We start from the raw sequence: 26,882 nt of genomic DNA on the forward strand, positions 1-26,882 counted from the left end.
ATGTTGGAAGAACTAAGGATGGCATCATCTTCACCCAATGTTGGAAGAACTAAGGATGGCATCATCTTCACCCAATGTTGGAAGAACTAAGGATGGCATCATATTCACCCAATGTTGGAAGAACTAAGGATGGCATCATATTCACCTAATGTTGGAAGAACTAAGGATGGCATCATATTCACCTAATGTTGGAAGAACTAAGGATGGCATCATATTCACCCAATGTTGGAAGCACAATATTTATTTTCAGAATTATATATATAAACATTTTTTTTTTGAGATGGAGTTTCGCTCTTGTTACCCAGGCTGGAGTGCAATGGCACCATCTCGGCTCACCGCAACCTCCGCCTCCTGGGTTCAGGCAATTCTCCTGCCTCAGCCTCCGGAGTAGCTGGGATTACAGGCACGCACCCCCATGCCCAGCTAATTTTTTGTATTTTTAGTAGAGACGGGGTCTCACCATGTTGACCAGGATGGTCTCGATCTCTTGACCTCATGATCCACCCGCCTCAGCCTCCCAAAGTGCTGGGATTACAGGCTTGAGCCACCGCGCCCGGCCCTTCATAATTATATTTATAGGATTTTTTCCAGTTAGATGCTCCACAAGGTTCAGGAGAGAGGAGGGAGAAGGGAAATACACATTGGAAAAGATTCCATGCAGATGACTACTGCATGGAACATGCCCTAAAAACAGGCGTGCTCTGTTTGAACACTTGTCTGGGGAGGAAGCCTCCTTTCACATTGTTCCTATATATTGAAGAAAGTTTGGATCAATATAAAATTGTAATAAGCCAGCAAGCAGCTTCCATAGCATTTTGCCATTAAAAATGATAAGAAATTCTGTGTGTGGCAGGGGTGAATTCTTATCTTCTCGGCAGTGGACAGGGCAGGGGTAAGTTGCCCAGAGACATGGCTGAGTCTGACACTGAACGGTTTACGAGATGGCTCTAGGGATGTCTGTCTCCTAATGGGCGGTGTTGAGACCCCATTGGCCATCTCTACACGTGGGAGCTCTTGCTGTCATTCGCCGTGGATCCTGCTCTTCTCACTTCCCCGTAGAGCCACACGGGGCCGTTCCTGTCTGGAAGGTGTGTGGATTGAGTACACTGTGTCCTGTTATACATCTTGCATCCCGATAGTATTTACAACTTTTTCCTAATGTTTTTATTTTCTTGTTGACAGGAGTACTTAACATGCGATCTACCCTCTTCACATTTCACGAACACACGCATTACCGTCGATTATAGCTGCACAGTTGCACAGCAGGCCTGCGGAGCTTGCTCTTGCATTACTGAAATTGTATGGCCATTGATCAGCAACTCCTTATTTCTCCCATCCCTTAACCCCAGCAACCAGCTCCCGAGCTCAAGAGATCCTCCTGCCTCAGCCTGCCAAGTAGCTGGGACTACAGGTGCATACCACCATGGCCAGCTAATTTTTAAAAAATATTTTTGCAGAGATGGGGTCTCACTGTGTTGTCCAGGCTGGTCTCAAACTCCTGTTCTCAAGCTGTCTTCCCTGCTTGGCCTCCTGAAGCGTTGGAAGGCCAAGGTGGGGCACAGCTTGAGACTTTTTGATTCTATGCATCTGACTGTTTTCGATTCATCACACCAGGGAGATCACGCAGCATCTGTCTTTCTGTCCTCCAGGCTCGCCCATGCTGCCACACATTGCAGAATTTCCTTCTTCTTAGGGCTGGATCACAGTCCATGGCGTATAAATATGCTGTAACTTTATCCACCTGTATATGGATGTTTGGCTTGTTTCCATGTCTTGGCTTTTGTGAATGGCGCTGCCACGCATGGTCTCTAATTTATTTCAATGTTTATTTTCCACGGTAAATTCCCCTGTGTTTTCCAACCTCCCTGATTTCTGTTCACAGTTTCTGAGACACCAGTGGTGACATCTCTGGGTGTGTTTTGATGACTTAGAAGACACTGCTCGTTTCTAACTAAGAAGGATGAGGACAGGTGTGTCTCACGGCTCCGTGTCCTGCACCCTCAGCTTTGCAGTGGCAGGAGCTGCCAAACTGAGTCTCTGGCTGGGTCAGCAGGATGTTCCTTCCTAGTTCATCTCACCATTTGGGAAACGTGTTTCTTGGGCTTTGCTAGCTTGTGGGGACAAAGTGAGAAGAACCTCTAATTGGCCAGGCACACTGGCTCATGCCTGTAATCCAAGCACTTTGGAGGCCAAGGCGGGCGGATCACCTGAGGTCAGGAGTTCAAGAACGTCTTTAATCACACTCCAATGACACACATTTTTAGGGACTTCCTTGAATCTCTACATAATCCTTACTGTCTACTTGCCTTGAGGTCCAAAGTCAGCTCTGTGCAGCACACATGTGAGCCTCCTCCCACGTGCTATGAAACCACGATGATGTTCTGCTGTGGCAGGTGGAATCAATCACCTGGGCCTGGCTCAGGCCCTCCTCACACAGCCCCACCTCATGCCGGGTTGTGGCTCCTGCCCCCTGGGTAGTGGTTCCTGCCCCCGGGGTTGTGACTCCTGCCCACTGACGCGGTTCTTCAGTGTCTAGAGGGAGCCGCCCCCAGTCATGCACCTGCATTCCCGCACCTGCTGCTTCTCGGGCCTGTAATATTCTCCCCTGCCCTACTTGCTCTAATCCACCAAAGGCAAATGTGAAACTTGAGCAAACATCTACCAACCAGTCTGGGTTTTCATCCCTAAGATAAATCACTGTCAAGCAGAAGGCCATTACTAAAGACGTCCTCTGGACGGAGCAGGACATAGACTGCAGAGGGCCAGAGTGGCTCTCTCTAAGGGAACTAGGAAGGAACACAGTTGGTCAGCATCATCGCTGCGGCCCGGTGCAGGTGCTCTGTCGCCACCAGAAAGTCACCACGGGTCTCACTGTGCTCTTCCTCTCAAGGCACTTGGCTCTCTGGCTCGCTCTCTCCTTCGGAAGCTTTCATTTGCCTCCAGGATGCCCCTCTCTTTGGCTGGCACCTCCACTTTCCCAGCCTCCACTGCAGGATTCCTCTCCTTGCCCCAAATTCCACCAAGTTCGGTCCCAGTGTTCTTCCTTCTCCAGTGTTAGGCCTTGTGCGGTCCCGACACTGCCACACCCAGGTCACGTCTCCAGCCCAGGCGTCTCCTCAACTCCAGACTCCAGCATCCAAAGGCCCCTCCATTTCCAGTGGGATGCCCAGCACTCCTATCTGATGTAACACAGTTAAAATATTTGTTGGTGATTGTTGTGGCATCCAGCATTCACTCAGTCAATAGATTTTACTGACAAATACATATTTAGAGGTCTTTTTTTTTTTAAATTTTTTATTGGATTATAGGTTTTGGGGTACATGAGCAGAGCATGCAAGACAGTTGCGTAGGTACACACATGGCAGTGTGCTTTGCTTTTCTTCTCCCCTTCACCCACATTTGGCATTTCTCCCCAGGCTATCCCTCCCCACCTCCCCCTCCCACTGGCCCTCCCCTTTTCCCCCCAATAGACCCCAGTGTTTAGTACTCCCCTTTCTATGTCCATGTGTTCTCATTTTTCATCACCCACCTATGAGTGAGAATATGTGGTGTTTCATTTTCTGTTCTTGTGTCAGTTTGCTGAGGTCTTAAAGTGTCTCTTCTATTTTCTCTGCTGGGACTCCCATTGAGTGAAACATCTCCCAGCCCTTCCCGTCTGCTGATCCAGGTTCACAACCCCGGGGGCAGGAACCACTACCCAGGGGGCAGGAGCCACAACCTGGTAGGCACAGTGGTGGCAGGGTAGGGGCTGACTGTTCTCTGTTCCCTTCAGTCCCCTTAAGAATTAGATGTCCATTTCATAATGCAGATTCCAATGCTCAAAAATAGCACAATATGTATGAAAAGACAGAATGAAGCCCTCACACCGTTTCATACAACAGACTATATGAGTGTGTGAGGAAGTGTATGAGTGTGTGAATGAGTGTGAGCATGTGTGTGCAGATTCAAATGCACACACATGCTCACAAATGCTGCCTCGGGCCAAGCATTGGAACCGGGCTTTACATGGAAGTTAATCACTGGAGGCACTGAAGTTCAGGCTAAGAATTACTACTAAATGCATGAGCCAAACTACCACAAGCCTTCTCTCTACCCAGTCCCATTCTTTTTATTCTTTTCTGTATCTTAATTGTAAGAAATCCTGGGCTTTATAAGAAAAGAGATAATTCAATATGACAAAGATAAAATTCCATTTACAGATTCCAAAATCCTGTCATCAGAAAAAAAAAAATACGCAATGTAAGCTCTTATTAGATGTTATTTTGCCAAGTAAAGGACATTCCAGACAGTGGGAGACCCTGCGAGTCCCCTCCCTGCCACTTGAGACGTGGGGGCGGGGGTGTGGGGTGCAGCTGCATGGCTGACAGTGGGTTCCCTGAAATCTCCCTGCAACCTCACCCGACACAACCAGTGCTCTCCACACCCCCAGCTTTCCATGACAAGAGACTCACAGGAGAGCAAACCATCAACTGGGGCTCACGCAAAGCCCTGTCACTGCAACCTTATGGAGTGCCTCAGCCAAGTGGTGGCATTTAGATAAACGCGCAGGGGCTGGTATTGCCACTTTTCCTTCTGCATGTAGTTCTCTGATATTCCAAATGAATACAGACCATCTTACAAGGTTTCGGCATCAAAATTCATCGGAGGAAAAGGAGATGGGCACAAAATGACAGTTACTTGCATCTGTTAGACACAGGATGGCCCAGGTGCTGGATTGGCATGTCACCCAAATTATCTCATTCAAGCTTCACAAAACTTCTGTAAAACAGAAGTTTTATGTTTATTTTATAGCCGTTAAACCAGTTTCACAAAAATTAATGTCAGTCTAGTGTCAAAACTAGTAGGAAGCAGAGAGAGACAGGATTTCAACTCAAGGCATTTGAATACATGCTCCAGCCTCTTGCTTATTGTTGGGCCACGTGGCTCTACTCAGGCATTTGCACACTCATTCACATTCACAATGCTCATCACACTCATACTCACACGTAAACACACACATATGCTCACTCATACACTCAACCCCCACACTCACACATGCTCTCACTCATCACACACTCATACACTCCCTCACACTCACATATGCTCACACACATCCATATGCTCAACCCCCCATACACACACACTTGTCACACTCATACACTCCCTCACACTCACATTCACACACCCTCACACATGCTCTCACACACTCAACCCCCACACTCTCACACATCACATTCACACTCCCTCACACACACATATATGCTCACACACAACCCCCACACATACATGCTCACACATACACACTCCCTCAGTCACACTCACACTCGCACAATCACACATGCTCACACTCACACTTATCACACATGCACTCCCTCACACATGTGCACCCTCACACATATACACTCCCCACACACATGCTCACACTCATTCACACACTCATGCACTTCCTCACACTCACATGCCCATTCACACACACTATCACACTCACTCTCACACAGTCATTACACATACACACACATGCTCATTACACAATCACAAGGTCACTCATACACACACTCCCTCACACACTCAACAAACACACACATATTCACTCACACACATACACTCACATACACATGTAGCTCACTCACACACTCACACCCTCACACACATTCAAGGGAAGTTTCTTTCCTTTAACAAAAAAAGAAGCCCCAATAGTTTTGAAACAATTAGAGTCCCTGAGAATTGGTGTCTGTTTGACACACTCACACGTTTAAGGCAGGTCTTAAGTGGAGTGATGACTTTATTGTTGAATGTTATAAATAGTTGGGCATAAGTAAAACTTCCTTGACTAGGAACTTACAGTACTGCTGAGAAACAGCCCAGGACTGTTAATGAATAAACATGAATGTGCCGATTGTTTTGTGCTGCACACAATCCTATTATAGAAAAATTAAAATTATATAGATACTCTATTATAAAAGAAAACCTTATGTGACATGGGCTTATTTCATGGCTCTGTCAAAACAGAGCTGTCACTTTAATGTCAAAAAGGGAGCTAATTTTCTGCATCTACCTACCCCACTCTTGCTGGCGATGGCTCCTGTCATCTCCAGGGACCTGAGCTGACTTTTCTGAAGGCGGCTCTGAAGAGACTAGAACAGGCACCACCTCTGGAGAGAAACTTGCTAACACCTTTGTCCTTCCCTTTCTCTCTTCTCTACTTTTTGCTTTTCTGTGTTCTTCCTCCTGAAAATCCCCTAACATTTCCTGTCTGTTTAGTTAGCTGGCATTGCGCTGTCTGCACCTGTTTTCCTTTCTAGCAGTGACTTTGCTGCTGTGACCCTCATCCACTGCCCCAGTGCCCGGCCTGAGGGATGGGGGCTACACACAGGTCTTCGTGGCACATCACCTGCAACTGGTCTAAAAATGGGTCAAGGCGTGGTGCCTCGCGCCTGCAGTTCCAGCACTTCTGGAGGCTGAAGGGGGCAGATCACCTGAGGTCAGGAGTTCGAGACCAGCCTGGCCGACATGGTGTAACCCTGTCTCTGCTAATAATGCAACAACAACAAAAATAGGTAGGCGTGGAGGTGGGCACCTGTAATTCCAGCTGCTAGGGAGGCTGAGGCAGGAGAATCACTTGAGCCTGGAAGCTGGAGGCTGCAGTGAGCCAAGATCCTGCCATTGCACTCCAGCCTGGGTGACAAGAGCAAAACTCTGTCTCAAAAAAAAAAAAAGAGTCAAGGCTCTCAACTTAGTGCAGTGGCCTGAGTCTAATTGATTCCTCACCCTCCTACCCCTGAAGATGTTCTTACCTTCAGTGACCTGGGTATACAGATCAGGTCAAAAAGAATACCAGCTTACAGTCTTCTCCACCCTCCACACCTCTACAGACTGTCCTGTGGATTAGAACCGTATTTATGGGCTGGGCGCTGTGGCTGAAGCCTGTAATCCCAGCACTTTGGGAGGGTGAGGCGGGTGGATCACGAGGTCAAGAGATCGAGACCATCCTGGTCAGCATGGCGAAACCCCATCTCTACTAAAAATACAAAAAATTAGCTGGGCATGGTGGTGCATACCTGTAACCCCAGCTACTCAGGAGGCTGAGGCAGGAGAATTGCCTGAACCCAGGAGGCGGAGGTTGTGGTGAGCAAGATCGCGCCATTGCACTCCAGCCTGGGTAACAAGAGTAAAACTCCATCTCAAAAAAAAAAAAAGCACTGCATTTATAATCTTCACTATGGTTTGGTTTTGTTACGGCTTTTGTTTTCTCAGTGTTCATCTGAAGCCTTTCCTTGTGAAAAGTCTCTGAAGTCAACACAGGAACATTCTGCAGCTAGAATGAATTTGTACATCTTTTCTCAATTGATCAGTCACTTGGAAAAGACGTTTCCTCACATCTTCTTGGTCATTTGATTTCTTACCTGGGTCTTATTTTGGTTTCCCCCCAAAAAAAGCAGAGCCAAGACAGAGATAACTGTCCTTCCCAGGGTAACATTCGGGGGACATATATAAATGAATACGGTTATATAAATAAGTATGGTTATGTGTAGCCGTCAGTTAGGGAACTACCTCTACAGAGGTCAATAATAAATAACATTTTCTTCCTTTCACCTACATTTCACAAAATAATAATAATTCTCCAATGTCTTCTATGATCAGCTCTCCTCAATGATTCCCATGGATCTATTCTTCAAGCTTTTATTTTTTGTTATTCCAAACCAAGACCCAATCCAGGTCCACGCACTGCACTTTGACTGCCGTGCGCCTTGCGTTTCATATAGTCTAGAAAGCCTCGCACCAGCCCCAGCCCCACTTCACCCCTCATTTTCATGACACTGAGGCCGGGAAGAAAGCCGGGCAATTCTGTGGGATGTTCCGCTTTCTGGACTGACTGGTTGGTCTTTCCTCATGGTACCACTTCACTTATTCTCCGTCTCCTGTATTTCCTGTACACTGGAAGCTAGGAATAAATAGGATAACTGCTCTTTATCCACACTGGAATATTTTGAGAGTGAAAGAGGTCTTACCAATAAGTGTGCCCAAATAACAGGCACAAAACAGGACTATCCTAGCAAACAGGTGCGAGTGACCCTTGATTTGATGGCTTAGTCACAGCCAGGTGATGGACTTCAGATGACATATTGAGCAAGGACACGCCACAGTGTCTCCCTGTGGCCCCATGCTGTCTCCCACGACATACTACTGGGATGCTAACCTCAGTTAACTGGCTAACGGCGGCCCTTCCATCTCTCTACTGTACAGGTATGGCTTTGTCATTTTCGATTAACAATAGTTCTAGAATCCATTGGTAATTCTCGTAAAATCTATTATTTACTTGGAGGTTAAAAAATGATTATTTTCTAAAGCTATCATTTATTCTACATATATTAGCATGGATTTTTTTCATAGTAAGATGCTTTCCCTTATCATCCAAGGTAAGCTTCAGTTCCTCCTAAAAGGCAGAGTAAATACTTTCCTTTAATTCACCATAGTCAGAACTAGGGTTGACAGACTCGTCATTTCAAATAGTGGAGCAATGAGGTTTATCTCCACTTAGTATTACAATACTGTTGCCTCAAAACTTATTCATTCAATACTTTACAACCATTTATGACCATTATTCTTTTTGATGGCAAGTACAATTTTAATATGATCATAAGTATATTATATTATGTATATTAAGTATGTATATTATATTATATTAAGTATGAATATATTATATATATAATTATGTACATACTTCTTATATTAAGTATGTACTTACTTATAGTACATACTTCATATATGCATAATATATAATGTATAATATATTATATAATACATATACAATATATATATACAATGTATATAATACATTATGTATATTATGTATAGTATATTAAGTATATTATAGCCTGAAAATTTAGCAATGAAAGCATTATAATCAGTTTTAAAAATGAAAATTGTTATATGTATAATATACTCCTAATCTTTGTCTTAAAACAATGGAAGGCAAATCTTACATGTACACACTAAATGTCTCTTGTTTCTGAGCAGAGAAGAGAAATGTGCTTAAAAGACCAGGCTAGACTCATTCATTATGAGTTTTGTTGTTTGTTTTCTCTACTTTGAGAGAATATAATTATCCTGAGCATATGGCAGATTGTATGGATCAACAGAGTTGGTCAATTCAGGTCACATTCTAAGCTGAAAGTTTATAAAGTTGGTAATTTTGTCCTTTATTTCATTCAATTAAAGAAATGCTTATGAAGGGCTGCAGTGTGCTACTCTTCAGAACGTACTTGAATATATTTCATAAAACAGGATACTTGTTGGCAAATCATGTTAGCTTTTAATGTTTCAGATCTTACTAATATCACATTTCTCAAAAATAATATCACCAAGACCAATTATAATTACACACGAAAGTTCCTAATTATATTTGACTATCTGCTTTAATAAGAAATGAATAAGGTAGGTTTTATGAAATTGGGTCCTTCTGAGAGAAAATAGAGATGAAAACTATACTAGAGGCACTATGGGGAGAAACGTAGGAACTAGAAGGCCCTCTGAAGGTTTGCTTCTGTGCAACAGTCATGGGGTCCCAGTGCTAAGTCGCTCTGTCCTGCTTCTGCCAGGATGTGGCTCATCCCAGACCCCACAGAAAGACAGAATTCAAACATTCTTGTGTCTGCAGAACCTGCAACCATTGTCCAAAGTTTTAAAATAGCATTCAACTCTGGAAACGGTGACTAACGGAAGGAGTGTGGTTGGGGAGAGAAGAATCTTGACTCTCCCACCAAGAGTAAAACTGCCTCATATTTAATAGGAAAATTTGGAAATCTTCACATGAAAACATAATGTTTTAGTGATATTAATCATTGAAGTTAAATTTAAACCAAACACACACACACACACACACACACATTTAGGCAGAGTCTTGTTCTGTTACTCAGGCTGGAGTGCAGTGCTGTGATCTCGGCTCACTGCAACCTCCCAGGTTCAAGTGATTCTCGTTCCTCAGCCTCCTGAATAGCTGGGTTTACAGGCACGTGCCACCACGCCCAGCTAATCTTGGTATTTTTTGTAGAGATGGGGTTTTACCATGTTGGCCAGGCTGGCCTGAAACTCCTGACCTCAAGTGATCTGCCTATCTCGGCCTCCCAAAGTGCTGGGATTATAAACATGAGTCACTATGCTTAGCCCCAATCAAATATTAAGAGGTATTTAATCCAAATGAAGATGTGATTATTAATGATAAAAACTGAAGACAACAGGCTTCATGGAAACACCAGCCACTTCCATTTAAATTCTGGCAGCACAGACACAGCAACGACACTTCAGAGCTGGGATTCCCATGGCAGCCGGCAAAGCCCACCTCTGATGTAGACCTCAAATCTGGCTTCCGTAGTGAAGGAAAACCAGGGAAAGAAAAACTGCAGTGAATGACAAAACAGACAGAGGAAGAGGGCAGCTCTATGCACCTCATTAACTTTTACCTCTTTGATGGAGGAGCAGAGATTAAAGATCATTATTCTTTTTTACAATTTTTAAAACAAATTTTGAAGTGCATTTTTTTGTCCTGTTTCTGGGTGACACCTAACTTCATCTTATTTTTTGCCCGTCACCTAAAAAGCAAGTAACAGAAAAGTTCTTTCACTATGCAGGGACTTCCCCTGGGAGAGCCTGCAAATACATTTTCTGTTTTGGATCATCTACTGTATGGGACAGATCGCATCTCAGGCCACAGGGCACTGTTTCATCAACTGCGAATTCGTTCAGTCATTCAGTCAATATGCATCAAGCTTCTGTGTGCACGGATCACACCAGATTTTAACAGTTTCCAACAGTCTTCTTAAGTAGACGCTGTTTACTTAAACTTTAACCATCTTCAGAAATTGATGGTGACTGTTTTTAGACTGATAACAAATGAGTTTAGTAAACTCACCTGAGCCTGATCACCTGATCCTCCCTCTTTGGCAGATATTCTCATTCTTACCACGTAGACCATCATAACTCTGGGGAAAAGACGCACTGAAATTCTTTGTGTGTGAAACCATACAAAACAGCATGCTTTTAGTACTGCTCTGCTTTCTGCAGCAAAGCAGGTCATCTGGAGAGCGTGGGCCCGCAGGTCCCCGGGGACGTCTGTCAGGCAATTCCTGTTTTCTTTCTTGTGAGCACATATTCAAGATAAATAGTGTGAGCCCTGGAATTTTAAATTTCCCCAGAAGTACATTTCAGTCTCTCCTTGTTTGACAGTGAGACCCGCGGCACCGTCTTTCTGAGCTGATATGCTCAGAACAGAGGATTAATAGTTACATAAAAGTAGGTTAAGGAACATTTTCTAAAAGTGAGCACACTCATGCAATTCCCCAAGCAAGGAGGTGTCATTCTGCTGAGCCCTGAACAAGAGCAGGAGGAAAGAGAGTTTCCATGTTCTTTCCATGGTGATTGTCAGGGGCTGAGAAAGGCAGAGACCAGGCTCACTCTACTAATGGGCTCTGTTCCGTCTCAGGGCTCTGGGACTGCCCACCTGCGAAGGTGTAAGGAAATTGGGAATTATTACACTGTCCTGGAGAGGCCTCCGTGTGAGACGTGTACACAGATAGGAAGGGCAGCTGGAGGGTTAGGAGCATCGGCTGGAACTGTGGCCAGCTTCACAGAGGTGTGAGCGACCCTCTGGCCCCAGTACATTAGCCCAAGTGCCAAAGGAAATGCCGTCTAGTGTGGTCAGCCAGGCCAGAGCCTTTCCAGAATCTGGGTACAGCAATGATAGACCTACAGAGCCTGAGGGTCCTTGGAAACCCAAAGTCCCACCCTGCAACTTTAAGGTTCAGATTTGTGATCTGGACATGTGGTGTCTAGCATAACAATTCAGAAAAGTGAAGCAACTTGTCCATGGTCAAACCATCAATCAATGTCCAACGTACAACTACAATGCATAGCCCATTTGGTACCCTTAGGGCATGGAAGTGGTTAGTAATAATGATTCTCTGTGTCTGAAGATTGTATTACCATTTAAAATCTATTTAGAGGCCAAGCACGGTGACTCACACCTGTAATCCTAGCACTTTGGGAGGCTGAGGCAGGCAGATTGCCTGAGCTCAGGAGTTCGAGACCAGCCTGGGCAACGTGGTGAAACCCTGTCTCTACTAAAATGGAAAAACTTAGCCTGGCGTGGCAACGTGTGCCAGTAGTCCCAGCTACTCAGGAGGATGAGGCTGGAGAATTTCTTGAACCTGGGAGGTGGAGGTTGCAGTGAGCTGAGGTCATGCCACTGCACTCCAGCCTGGGCAACGGAGTGAGATTCTGTCTCAAATAAATAAATAAATAAATATCCATTTAGACAGCAGTATCCAGCCAGAGAGGGCACAGAGGAGACCCCATAGCTCTTATGGCAATAAGGAGGCCACTGTGCTCTGAGAGTTGAAATTCCTCTCGAAACAAAGGGTGGCCTAGGATCTCCATCACCTGGCTCCTGGCCTGGAGCTATAGGTCCCACCCCAGGTAAAAGGCTGATTATGAAGGCATTTATTTGCAGCTGTCAGCTGGTCTGCTTACATCTTATAAACTGCTCTGGATCATCAGTGCTTCCTGAATTGTTCTCTGAAATCCTGTAACCAGATGTCTCCATCTGCAGAGAACTCGCTCACGTAGTGTTTATAGTAGAGACCCATCTACATCCACACCACTGCCATGAACAGCATTTCAAAGGCCTCATCCTCTCTTCCCATGCACTGGTTAACTCTGCCTTGGCTTAAGAATTCACAGATAAGGCCAGGTGTGGTGGCTCACACCTATAATCCCAGCAATTTGGGAGGCTGAGACTGGTAGATCACTTGAGGTCCGGAGTTTGAGACCAGCCTGCCCAACATGGCTAAACCCCATCTCTACTAAAAACACAAAAATTAGCAAGGCATGGCGGTGTGCGCCTATTCCGGCTACTCAGGAGGCTGAGGTGCTAGAATCGCTTAAACCCAGGAGGCACAGGTTGCAGTCAGCCAAGATTGTGCCACTGCACTCCAACCTGGTTGACACAGTGAGACTGCGTCTCAAAAAAAAAAAAAAAAATCCACAGATCAACATTTTATCTTGCCATAAAGGACTCGCTGAATTATTAGGACATGTTAATTATCTCAGTTCAAAGATGGAAGCAACACCACATTTAAACCCCTTTTCAAACTAAATCAACACCGTGTTTCTAGTTAATTCTCAGTATTTTTTTTGTAGTGCTACAGGGACAATGGGTTCTAAGGTTGAGGCTTTGAGCTTTTCATGTTTTCCTTATTAAATATCAAAATGAAAGCCTGTCCAGATTGAGAGAGAGGTACAGGAGAGAAAGAGGTTGTTGGTTCCAGCATCCCACCAATGATTGCGTGGAATAAGACCACCGCTGGCCGGGCGCGGTGGCTCAAGCCTGTAATCCCAGCCCTTTGGGAGGCTGAGACGGGTGGATCACGAGGTCGAGAGATCGAGACCATCCTGGTCAACATGGTGAAACCCCGTCTCTACTAAAAAAAACAAAAAATTAGCTGGACATCGTGGCGCGTGCCTGTAATCCCAGCTACTCGGGAGGCTGAGGCAGGAGAATTACCTGAACCCAGGAGGCGGAGGTTGTGGTGAGCCGAGATCGCGCCATTGCACTCCAGCCTGGGTAACAAGAGCGAAACTCCGTCTCAAAAAAAAAAAAAAAAAATCACTGCCCACACAGGGAACCCATTATATGCCAAAGGTGGATGCTCAGGGACCAGCAAGCGAGACGGGCATGCAGACAACAGGCAGTCACGAGTTCGCAAAAGGCAAGATGTAAAGTCTTGAAACTTCCATCGTGAAATGAGGAGGGATGGATGCAGCTGATTCGCACAGCCACCCACAACTATGCTGAACAGAAAGAGTTGCCTGACCTGAGTCCAAAAGTCATAAATAGCGACAGGGGCTACAGGATGACGAGGCTCGGACTGAGTATCTCCTCCCCTCTCCTCGGCTTTGATAAACAGCCATTCAGCCTGTTCCCTGCCTTTGGTACCTCTTCCTCTAATCCATTCGCACACTCCAGTGAGGTTCGCTTTCTTCCCACACGACTTCCGCTCTACACTCAGCAGCTGGGAAGCGCCCTCCCATGCCTAACGCATCGGGCCTGATCCCGATCCAAGGCTGCGCCAATATCCCCCGGCATTCCTCAACACTTCACACCTTTGTCACCATCACTGGACTGAAATAACCATTAGCTGAACTCCCATACATTCCCTGCTGTGGATACTAAGATGAGGAAGTGAAACCCTCGGCCTCCAGAGAGACGCAGGCATGCAAACACAGGAACTACAATTTGCCTTGGGAAGAGCTACCACGAAGGGGTGGAATAGAGCCGGGCTGCGGGCGGCCTGGACTTACGCAATCATGGGAGCCCTCCTGAAGAAGAATGTTCCCAAATTACGAAGGAAAATGTGCAGCCCTAAAGCTTACTCTTCACCAGCTTCCTGGTCAACCTGCTCCGTTTCACACATGTGGGGTCTGCGAGGTGGTCGTCTTTGATGTCTACCACTGCCTCCTTACTTCCCATCGAAAGCGTTTGCTTCGATATGTTATACCTCAAATCCCCTCTCCCTATCCAAATTCTACCAACTGAACCTGTTTGCCTCAATTTCTTCACAAATTCGTTCCTGATTGCAAGGCTTCCACTTCATTCTCTCTTCAGGGCCTCACGTAGCACTTTTAGTGATCATGCACCATACGCAGCAACTCGTACACTTTCTCTGTTTCAGGTTAGATTTATTTCGGCAAATAAATGACAAGTTCCCGGATGTCAGGGCTTTGTTTTATGATCCAGGTACTGTGGTGTCTGGCATAATACTGATACCTTGCGGATGATTAAATCTTGCTTGAGTCATACACAGAGGGAATGATTGAGCTTGACAATTCCAGCCTTTGAAACCAACGCTTGGTAGCACCAAGGGACATAATTTATATAATGCCTCTGGTCTTACCACATAAGTCGTTTCTGAATATAAACTGGCATCCTTCCTAAATTCACCATTTAGACACAAATTCTCTGGAATTACATTCTTGCTCTTGCCCTTCTATATATGCTTCCTGAGTGGTTTCAATTCCTCCCATGTTTTCAACTTGATCCTATGTGTTGAGGACCCTCAAATGTATATTTCTGGCCCAGAATGTTCCCCGGAACTCCCAGCTTACATTATTTAGCTCTATGTTTGTGTCTCAATGTCCCCAATGAGCCTGTGCTGAAATTACACCCACCACTAAATACAGGAGGGCACTGGTGGGAAGGAAAAAACTTGAGAAGAAAATGAAAACCATTTTTATGTGTACATCCCAGTATTAGATAAGCTCCTTGCAGGTAGAAACGAGTCTTGTTCATCTTTATGTGTCCAGCATGTAACCCAGCCTGGAGCAAGGTAGGAATTTAGTAGGTCTGAGTGCCTGGGTGAACAACGCATCTCAGGAAGGTTCCTATCGTGAATTGCTAAAAATAAACACGGAATTTAGGACAACCACATAAAGTCTTCTTTGGCCATATGCTCCGCCATGCTTCATTGACAAGATGTCTGTGGAGGAGATGTTTACCCAAAGCCCCTTGTAAACCGTTCCATACATGCAGGCGTCCTTAGCAGAATTCACAGAACCTTCCGTCTTCCTCTTGGAAGCTGCTTTGTTTAGGCAGAACACCGTGTGCTTGAAGTCGGCCTCATCATCTGCCTCCCTCCCCATCTCCCCCACCCCAGCTGACCTGGGCCTTCTCAGGGTATCTGAATGTGCCTGTGGTGGAACCAGTCTGGTGGCCTCTATTTTTCTTAATGAGGGAGCCACCGTTTCTGACAGCACAAATTGCAAGGTGGATGCTTTTGAAGAAAAAAACGAATGAATGAAAGGGAAAAAACCCCATGCTTAACCAAGATGTAGTCCTCAATTTTATTTCACTTTTAAGTGAACACATCAATTTAAAAAGTTAAATACTAAGAAATCATAGAAATAGGTGTGTTTGGGGGGTGGGCTGATGGGCAGATTGATAGGAAAATTCAAGGAAAAATATTTTATCAAAACAATGACTCATCTTATATTCAAAGGTCCTCAAATTGTAATATTCCAAATTCACGTTAAAATGTTGACAGCCGCTACAGGAATGTGCTTCAGATTCCATTGTGACATTATAATTTTTCCAGTTTCAAGCATTCGTTTGCTTTCATTCGTTTTGTTTTGCTTTTGGCCCTATCTTGGCTGAGAAAAGAAGAATGTTCACGTTGTTGTACGCGGCGGTGGGCGGGCGTGGGGGGCGCGGCGATTAGAAGGGAATCCAATGTTTGGCAGGGACCCCAGGAAGTAGGCCAGGAAGAGGGGTGCTGGTGAAGGGGCTGCAGGTTGCTTTCCTCTGAGCAGCCAAGGAGCGCCCGGGGTTTGGAAACCCGGGGCCTTGGAAACCGGGGACCTTGGTCTGTGGGCGCAGGGGCGGGTAGGATCCGAGCGCGCGGTCGCGAAGGGGAAGAGCTGAAGTCCCCGCTCTGCTGCAGGTGGGAGGGTGTCTGGGTGAGGGTGAGCGCGGGGTCGGGGAGCAGCGGCAGGCGACTGGGCGACGGCCCCGAAGTGCGGGTGGAGACTGACAGCAGCGTGGGCGGCGACACGGCAGCTCCGGGGCTCCCAGCAAGGAGTCACGCGCCAGCGTGCGGAGGGCGTGGGGCGCGCAGAGGGGAGCATGGAGGGACGTGGGGCGCGCGGAGGGGTGGCAGGGAGTGGGTCGCGCGGTCCTTCCTGGCGGGGTCAGAGAGGCCTCGGGTCGCAGCCCGGAGGGAGGCGAGAGAAGGCACAGGTAGGAAGCATAAAACGCTGAGTTCGTGTCCTTGTAGGGACATGGATGAACCTGGAGACCATCATTCTCAGCAAACTGACACAAGAACGGAAAATGAAATACCGCATGTTCTCACTCATAGGCGGGTGTTGAACAATGAGAACACATGGACACAGGGAGGGGAGCACTACACACTGGGGTCTGTTGGGGGGAATAGGGGAGGGACACGGGTGGGGGGGTGGGGAGTGGGGGAGTTGGGGAGTTGGGGAGAGATAGCAGGGGGAGAAATGCCAGATATAGGTGAAGGGGAGGAAGGCAGCAAATCACACTGCCATGTGTGTACCTATACAACTATCTTGCATGTTCTTCACATGTACCCCAAAACCTAAAATACAATTAAAAAAAAAAATCCAAATGAAAGTCAGTGACATTTGAAAGTGGGAAAGCCCCGAGTGGAGGACAAAGGGGCCTCTCCCAGCCACGCCACGGGCCAGATGTCCCCTTCTGCGCCAAGATCCCCCGTTTCCAGACCCACTCACCATCGCCATTACTTACCCCAGCCACTTCCCAGACTCACAGACTCTTTCAACTCTATATACAGGAATATTTAAAACGTTTTGCAAGACAAGAGGGGAGAGAAGGGGCCCTGCGTGGCCTGAGATAGACACTGTGTCAGGGCCCCCTCCGTGTCCCCCCATTCACTGGCTGGTCTTTAATTCATCAGGATGAACTCTCAGGGGTAAAAGGGTCAAAGAAGTGCTGCCTTTCTGTATTATTCCCACTCAGTTTGGGGCCGGAAAGCAGACGGATGAGGCCAGGCTCCAGGAGGAGCGGGCTGATGGATCTGGGTGGTTGCTCTGGCCCCGTTCCTGGGAACCCTACAGAGCGCACACAAGATGCCATCTCTGTGAGCCGGTTCCATCCTCTAATGAACAATCCTCTTGTGTATCTCAGACTCCTTTAAGAGGCAAATGAGAAGCACCCCCTTCCTCATTCCCTGCTATGTAGTCAAAGTCCTGGCAAAATGACTTGTTGTTGCTTGACCATTTAAAAATGATGATCTAACGACCAACAGCATCTTTTTCTGGGCCTCGTCCTCTATCCATGAGTTCCAGGCTAGAGTAGAAACAGGCAGCTTTCTGAACCACCTGACAGACGCAGCTGCACCACTGCTGGTTGTACTCTTGTATAAGGCAGACTCTTCATCTTGGATGTGTAAATACAGAAACCACCAACGGGATGACCCGCACATGGGGCCCACGTGTCGCTGTCTATTCATGTGGCATGTTTGTCCGAGGCTCCTGGCTCTCCATCCTGTAGGGCTGGCTGCTTTATCGGGGTAGGTGATTTTGCCGCCAGATAGGAATGGGATGCGGCCTCCTCCTAGCCTGGTGGCCCTTGTCTGAAGCTACTCGTCCTCACTTGTTCCACACTGCGCCCTGTCTCCACAGTGTCTGAGCCACTGGCTCCTCTTCCATTTGGTGAACTGGCCTCACCCCTGAGATGCTACTCCAGGGCTTCCTGTGCCCCGACTCTCCTATTCCGTTTCTTCAGCTACTTCCTGGACGTGCCACATGGCTCTGCTGAGCCCCCAGGCTCTTCTGTAGACCTCGATGCAGGCATCCTCAGTGCAGCCAATGTGAGTTGCCCCCTAATCTCTCGAGGGAACCAGAGACCATTCTTTAAACAGTGTGAGCACAGATGTCAAGGACCTCACGCACTGAGGACAAATCACCTGGAGAACCACAATCGGCCACTTCAGGTATTGGGGTTTCCTTTGGGAGACTGGAAAGTCGGGTTGGTCATGAGGTAGCAGGACTCTTTAACACCGAAGCCCTTAACTGGTACCCTTATCCTTTGCCGTCAGTGAGCACACCTGTGCGGTGCCGTAGACTGAACAGTGGGAATGTCATACTACGTATGTTCCGAATCTCCATCACATAGAGTTCTTTTCAGCCAGCCTATGATTTTGCACTTAAATCATATCTCTGCCTACATGTGAGAGAAAACCTGAGACGGAGAGCTGAGTGGACATTCCTTAAGTGGACTACTGATTTTTTAACTTGTGCTTTTGATTTTCTTTCTCAAAGAGAAAAATACTCCACCATATTCATAGGTGAAATAGACAGATGTGGGCGTGCCTGCATATTTTTCCTTTCAGATACTGGTAGAATGCCTGTTGATGGTATCAGGGTTCTCTGTCCGATCTTCACGACATGAAATAGAAGGCAATCACTTTCATTTCTATGAAGCTAAGATGTCAACTCCTTAATAAATAGATACAGGGCTCCAGGCAACACTCACGAGTTTGTCCTTTCTGCCCCGCCCCACAGCACACAGCACAGCAGGATCACGCCGGAGCTCCAGCAGGAAAGCAGTGAGGACGGCAGGTTCCCGCTGAAGTGAGCAAGGGACGGTTGAGAGCCTGGGGACCAGGACGGTGTGAGGTTAAGTGAGAGTTGTGGCTAATGGAAATGTTGACCATTTCAAACTGGAGAGAAGAAAAGGACAAGTTCAACATCAATCTCCTGTTTATTTAGAGCTTTAGAAACATTTGAAAGGAACATGCTTTAACTCCCACAGGTCCTCTTAGAAATGCAGATTTAAGCTGAAGACGCCAAAGAAATTGGCTTGCTGGCTGCAACGGTTCACCTAACAGAAAGGTCACCACCCTTGGGCTCTGGAAGTCGAGGATGATAATTTTTCCGGTTTGGCCGGAGTCTGACTGCTTTTGGGGTCAGGTATGCCTCGTGGCTGTTTCCATATGTGTCTATAAAGCTACAATCTGTTTTCTTCTGCCACAAAATCCAGCGTGCCAATGTGTGGACAACTGAGAATTTTGCAAGGTAGAGAGGAAGTACACAATATGAAAAGGAAAGGGTTCCTATTTCAGAATCCCTTTGTGAAGCCTTTCAGTGAAGGCACAAGGGTCTCGCTGTGCACAGCGGAGTTTCTGCAGCCTCATGTGCTCTGCTCTGTTTTCTCTTTCTCATCCTTCCTTCGGAGCTGCACCACGAGACCGTTCCCGGTTCCCTTTCTAGCTCATGCGTCCTGCGGAACCCCTCAGAAAGTATGCATTTCAGATCACCCTGAATAATTTGCTGAGGGTCAATGCCAAGTGTGGACACAGCCTGCGAGCATGTGATCTTTAATGTGATGAATTATGTCATTACTAGGGTTGCCAGTCCTGGTCCTCCTCCCAGAAGTCACATCCATCTGCTGAACTGGTTCCCTGCTCTCCTGGTTCAACAAGTCATGGAGTAAAGCGATTCACGCAGACAGCGGGTGACGTCTCAGGAGGAGTGTGGCCAGGGAGCCTGGTGACCTGGGCCCAGCCCTGATTCTGCCCTAACTAGGCAGCTCTAGAGAGGTCTTTTCCATGTCTTCTCCAGAAAATGGAAAAGGTTAAATGAGATGATCTCTCATTTCCAGCTTGTGGTTCTGTCCTGTTTTCTCTCCTGCTGGAATTATGCTCTGTGGCAGGTGAGGAATTAGCCATGTGACATCTCATAGCTTACATTTTTCGGCACTTGCTGTTCTGCACAACTCGAACTCCCCGGCAGAGCAGAGATCTTTAAATGTTGACTTGCCACAGGCAATCAAACCATGAAGCCATCACTTAAGTCAGTTGACTGACTGTGGCATAGGCATGGGTCAAAATGGAAAGTAACGTTGAATCCTTTTGAAAACGCTCTTCTCAATTTAAAATGATGAAGGCTGTGTATGAAGATGGCAGGCTGGAATTTATCTTTCATGTGAAGTAAAGGACGTCTTTGCTGCTAATTATTGTTTGACTTGTTACTGACAATGTGGACAGTAAATATAAGCAGAGGATTCCACATCAAACATTCTGCCCCTGTCGGACACCATTAGGGAGGTAAATAACTCCTGTCAGTAGAGTGTCCTCAGTTTTAACACATACAGTCTTTCAAAACACATTATTTCAGCCTATGAATTATTTCCTCCAGGACTGAAATGTAGGTGTACACAGCTGAGGTAGCAGAGAACCACGTTCTCTGAGGCCCTAGGACCTGTGATGCTAGTGAGAAAATTAAGCTTGTTCTTCCTTGAAGAGGCAGAAACACTGGTGCATCCCTTCATCCTCTGCAGTCCCAGACTAAGCTGGGTGCAGCCCTGGCTGCCCTGGCTCTGGTTGTTCCCTGTCCCTGCCCTCTCCAGTCAGTCCTCCTCCCTGCTGCAACCTGACCATGTCACTGTCCTTTGGGGTCAAGTTCAAATCCCCAAATTTCAAAGCAAGGACCTTCCTTGCCGGGCTTTGCATCCTCCTCTCACTGCTCCTTTGCTTTCCCTGCATGCAGCATGCTTCTGAGCCCTGTGCTGTGTCCTCTGGGACACCCCCAGTGGCCTGTGCACACCTGCTTCTTGGTGCTCCCCATACCTACACTGCAAGGACGGTTCAGTCTCCCATTTGCCTCTAGCCTCCCAACTCCTGGAGGTGGGGCCATGAGTTTTCTGATTGGCCAATGCAGGGCCTCACTCCACTCCTGGTACCAAAAAGTCTGGTGAGTGCTTAGTGAACAAACTAATGAGTAAAAAATGATGCTTCGGGTCCACTCGTTAACATCTGTAGGAAAAGAAAGTCACACTGCGTGGTTGTTCCCAGCCCTCCTAGCCAGTGAAGGGCACGATGGAAGGCATATTAGCATCATCCCTGGAACAGGCGGCATCAGGAGCCGCAGCACAATGCCCAACCCATGTGATGAATTTCCCACGTTAGCTGAAAGCCCACAAACGCCTCCAAAACAGAAAACCCTGAAGCCCAGACTTGGCTACCTTCCCTTGTATGATAAATTCGCTCTGTGCAATGTGATGGAATATGCTGGTGGAACATGCAGAGTGCTTGGCAGGCAGGCCTTCCTCCAGGAGGCTCCTCTCTGGGACCAAGGGTCATCCATCACCGCAGCCCCAAAGAGGAGGATTTCCACATCAACATTTCTGAGACTAAGACTTGGCAAGGCAGGTGGTTCAGGAGAGGTGAATTGGTGTTGATCCCCTGTGAGCTCTCTGTTTCAAGAACACTGCATTCTGGCAGGCAAGGAGAGAGCTCCACCCTAGGTCTGCCCTCGGTGTCTGGAGTCTCGTCCTCCTGACTGGGCTACTTTCATCTTTGCACAAAGAAAATGTCCAAAGTAGAAGCTGATCTGCTGGGTGTGGTAACTTTCTGAGTATTTCACGAATGTGTCCTCTCCTCTGCAGGAGAAAACCAGAATTCAGCTCCCTCCTGGGTCACCCACGTTCTGGAAGCCTGGCATTAACCCTGCTTAATTCATTTCATGGACACAGTCTCAGAGCACTTAGCTTCATAGGCCAACCATAACATCCATGTCCATAATTCACAACATAGCCTTATGCCTCGGGCCATGTCCCCAGACAGTTAGGCTCTCTGCAGGATTCTGCTGGTTGCTTGAACATCTCTGGCACCAGCTTAGAGTCGTTCTAGACCTCGGCCTGGATGAGCCTTTAAACTAGGTGTGCTTGCTCCCTAGAGTATGATTTGGAAATTTTAAACAGGTGGTGTTTAAAAACAAAACAAAAGTCATCTTAGCCTGCTAACCTTACATTATGGAGGAAGTCTGAATCAGTTCTGTAGACTGGCAGAGGAGAAAGACACATGAACCCAGAAGGGGCATTTACTGAGATACTCCTGGGAACCCAACATGTTATGGACACATGGAGACGTGACCACCTGCTACTGTGGTCTGGAGGTGACGTGATGAGTTTTCCAAATCAGGTCATAAAGAGGAAAGAAAACCATTGACAATCCTATGTCCTGGGCTTATTCCTGACCTCTGACATCGCTGTTCAGTCCACACTCATAGTGGTGATGTTTTTCTTGAATTTTGTATTTAGATGACAGTGCATTAAATGTAATTTTAATTGGTTCAGTGGAAAACAGCAAAGTTAATTCCAAAGTCAAAGACCTAAGGGAAGATAAATCCAAACTCTTTAAAACCTTGCATAAAACTCACTGAGATGGGTCACTGACACGTACTAGAGCCACAATGCTGTGCAGACCTGCCTTTCCCAGAGTATATTTCTTATGCTATTAATGAAAAAAAGGATTCTTTGGGCAAATACAGTTTGAAAGCAAGGAGTTCATCAAACTGATAGGCTTTGCCATTGCTGGGATTCTCAGCACCTGTTATCTCAACAACAACTGCCATCTCTGGAGCAGGGCGGATGTAGCAAACAGATTTGCTTTGTTACAAAGATGTCAAGGATGTTATGAAATATATGGGATATTAATTAGCATTCAGAAACCCAACAGTTTCTGAATTGGGAAACACATGGGGCCAGGAGCATTCTGGATATGGGACAGATGTGAGGCTCCCCAGGTTCTTGGCGCCGTGCGGGTTCTCAGTGCTCTGCAGGTTCTCAGCACCACGTGGTTTCTCAGTGCTCTGCAGGCTCTCAGTGCCACGTGGGTTCTCAGTGCTCTGTGGGTTCTCAGTGCCACGTGGGTTCTCAGTGCTCTGCGGGTTCTCAGCACCACGTGGTTTCTCAGTGCTCTGCGGGTTCTCAGTGCCACGTGGGTTCTCAGTGCTCTGCAGGTTCTCGGTGCCACGCAGGTTCTCAGTTCTCTGAGGGTTCACGGCGCCACGCAGCACCACGCGGGTTCTCGGTGCCATGCGGCTTCTCAGTGCTGTGCTGCTTCCTCAGCACCCGGCTGCTCATGTCACTCCAAGACTCCACACCTTCCACCACCCAGAACATGGAAAAAAAACAACCCCAGCCCCTTGCTGTATGCAGGGTCGTTATGAACATCACATGAAATAAGAAATAAGAAAGCCTCCCAAATGCTGTATACATTTCTGGAAAGTTTTTATCCTAAAGCTAAATTATTGTTTTTTTCTTTCTTTCTCCACTCAGCTAAAGACAAGGAATCATTTACTTCTGATCAATTATTTCATGGCCATTTCCCCCATGACTTAATATTCTTGAAATTCTGATTCACTAAATACCATTTTAAAGATTCCTAACTCCTTGACATAGAAGTACAATAAAGTAGAAATCAACATGTAAAATTGGTAAGAAACCTCTTTGTATAATCGTATTCCTCAATTTGTGTTCCTATTTTCTATAATCAAAAGAGGAAACAGAAGAGCCAGCTCCATCTGGAAAATGATGACTGTCGAATGAACAATAGCCCAGACTACCGCAGAGAGAAAGCGAAGGCCTTTAATTCCCCGGGTTCTCAAGATGTCACTCTGTGGCATCTGCACAGGCGAGCTGTGCATCGGTTCTGTTCCTCTGCTTGTACCTCAAGAGTCCGGCATCAGAAGGGAATTGACAAACCAAATACTGATTTATCTGCACATGATCCTTGGTCCCAGAGAGATGAATGAGTCACACAATGAAAATAGACTCTACGTGCATGTATGATAGAAAAGGGAGATGTGGAGTTTAAAACATGTCTATGATTTTAATTCCGATTGCCTGTCCAAACAGAGGAATACACACTGTGAGGGTCAATGTCACTTGCAGAAATAGATAAGCAGGAGAGGCTCTCTTTCATCATCATGCCTACCAGTGCTCTGGGCCCAGCTCCTTAAACACTGAATGTGCTCATTATATATCTGTCAACTGAGTGAGTCAATCGGTTGACAACAGCCAAAAAACCCCAATTCTTCTCTGCTGTTCCGCTACAGTGCACAGAGTTCACTGTGTTTTTCTTCTTGAGGGGGGAAGGCATTTTAAATGGGTTTTGAAATATTTTCATGGAAATCCAGGTTTCAGGTTGGAAGAAGTCAAGCATTAACAGTCTCATTCCTGATTAACACATCACTGACACTGTGGTGTAGAAAAAGAGGTCCCAGAGAGAAGAGATGACAAAGTGGACCGTGCTGGACGGGGTCAAGGATGGGTGGAAGGGAGACATCGTGAGTCCTGAGTTCCCTCCCCTGAATCCACCCAGGGGCTCAGACGTTGTCAAAGGTTCAACTCGGGTGAAGGGGTAGAACTGCTGGGGGCCTGTGAAAGTGGACATCCAGGGAAGAAGAGAGAGCCTAAAAGAAAGTGCGGAGGTCCTAGCTGTGCCATCTCATCTTTTTTTCTGGTCTTTTTCCCCCATAGAGGAAAGTCCTATGGAGGCTTTCCAAAGAGAAGTTCCATTTCCCTTGGTCTTAGACTATGGGAAGTACTTTTGCTCTTTTTTAAATAGTTGCTTCCACTAGCCCACTCTGGTCCCCTTTGTGCTGTATTTGGGGGGCAGCTGTAGTCTGTGGTGTGGCAGGGATGGTTCAGGGGAACCTGAGTCCCCGCAACTGAGTTGCCTGTGGCGCCACTGTCCTCTTCCCGCCCCTACTCCTAGGTCACGTTTTCTAAAGCTGTCCATCCCCAGGTGATAACCAGCTCCTGATAAAGAAACATTCAGTTAATGTTTATTGATTGATCACTCCTTACATCCTCACCCTGCCAGTTCCCATGAGGGATTCTATTTCATGGGACTGATGCAGTCTCTGGGCTCAGGCAGCCTGCTGTCTGTTGAGAGAGAGAGCACAGAGCAGTAGTTAGCAGCACGTGCTCTGGAGCAGGGTCTGCATTTGCTTGGGATGGAAACCCAGTACCTCCCCTTACAGCCAATATGAATGGGGGCCCTGCTTCAGTTTTCTTAGGAATGTTAAGAGGGTTAACTGATTGAATATCTGGAAAGTTCTTACAACATTGCCTGGCAAATATTAAGCACTGCATTAAGTGTTTACTAAATAAACACACATAATGCAGTCAAAAAAGTGAAAGCAGTAGAATCTAGTGGTAAAGCTGAGACTACAGGCCAATACCACAGAGTTCCCTGGGGGCTCAGACAGTGGAAGGAAGGAGACAGATGCATCTCATGGCCCTGGGAAAGGGCTTCCAGGAAGGAAGGGGCCATAGAGCTTTTCACTCTATGTGGGGAAGCACTGGGCGTAAGGGGGACAGTGGAGGACTGCTGGCAGGAAGGGCGCCTCTAAGAGCATGGTGGGTGCAGTGCACTGAAGGGCAGGAGAGGCTGGGAGAAGCCATGGGGCCATAGTTAGAATCATTCCAGGTGGAAAGGGTTGGAACCCAACATCACCAGGTGTTAGGGGAAAAAAGGATGCCCAGAAAGCTAGAGGGAAGAGCCGACGCCCACGCTCAAGAAGGGCAGCACCATCGGTGACTGGGATGAGGGACTCAGAGCCCCCACAGTGCCTCTCCATCGCCTGTTCCTGCTGCTCTCTGCTTGCTGGTCACATTTTTCTTCTCCTAGCAGCCCAGAGCCCTTCATGCAGAGGGATCAGGATTACTAGTAGCTCTACCTCTCGATCTGACAGCTTCTGCTACAAAAGAGGGCTATCCTGGGAATGAACATCCTGGAGAAAACATTCATTGGCCCCCTAGGGTCAAGTGTCCACCCCTAGCTTCTATGGCAGCTGGCTTGCAGCAAGGGGAGGGCTGCAGGGTCGGGGAGGACAGCTCCCAGAAGAAGAGTTGGTTCAGGGTGTCCAGTTCAGAGAGACCCCCCACAAACACATGCCTGCCGTGTGATAAGCTGAGAGAATACCTAGTACACGGTTGGGGTGGGTTGGGTATTTGACCATCAGACATGCAATGTGGTGGACACCCAACTGTGGGTGTCTTGACATGTTTCCACACCCTCGGTGTAGTTAAATGGTAGATTGAGTCAAAGCATGTAGGAACGCCTGGTCCTTGCAACAGAGCCCAGCTCAGTCCCTGTCATGTCATGTTCATGTGAGCCGAGCAGGGTGGCAGGGGGAGCAGAATTGTGAAACCCTGCCTTTGGAAATAGGATAACTGGATTGCAGCTTTGACTCTGTCAATGAGTTTTTAGAAAAATAACAAACTCTGAATTCCAGTTTTTTGACCTGTAAAACAACATATGCCCTGCTGTTTATCTCACAGGGATTTTGTGGCAAACAAGGTCCTACGCATCCGATTTTAACATGTGGTAGAATGTTAGTACTTGCAAGAGGAAGGGAGAACAAGCCTATCTGACACTGCCTGCCTCATGCTTCGAAGCCACATGTCCCAGATGTTGATCATTTGCAAGGCACTGACTGGTGTCACACCACCATGTGGTGGCATTTAGCTCTCACACCTGCTCTCTGAGTGGGGCATGTCGAGTCCCGCTGTATAG

At 47.0% G+C, this 26,882-nt stretch overlaps 1 protein-coding gene and 1 long non-coding RNA gene across 6 annotated transcripts in view; one reads left to right on the forward strand and one right to left on the reverse strand.

The window, feature by feature from the left end:
- PDE10A (phosphodiesterase 10A) overlaps positions 1–26,882 on the reverse strand; it is a 684,633-nt gene that overhangs the window by 484,956 nt on the left and 172,795 nt on the right. The gene's annotated exons all lie outside the window — the stretch shown is intronic.
- On the forward strand, positions 16,622–20,524 carry LOC128931861 (uncharacterized). The gene is made up of 3 exons (XR_008480916.2): positions 16,622–16,765; positions 18,196–18,506; positions 19,078–20,524. It is a non-coding gene; the product is annotated as an uncharacterized LOC128931861 (long non-coding RNA).

This window comes from Callithrix jacchus, chromosome 4, assembly GCF_049354715.1.
Source record: "Callithrix jacchus isolate 240 chromosome 4, calJac240_pri, whole genome shotgun sequence".
In the NCBI taxonomy this organism is placed as follows: domain Eukaryota; kingdom Metazoa; phylum Chordata; class Mammalia; order Primates; family Cebidae; genus Callithrix; species Callithrix jacchus.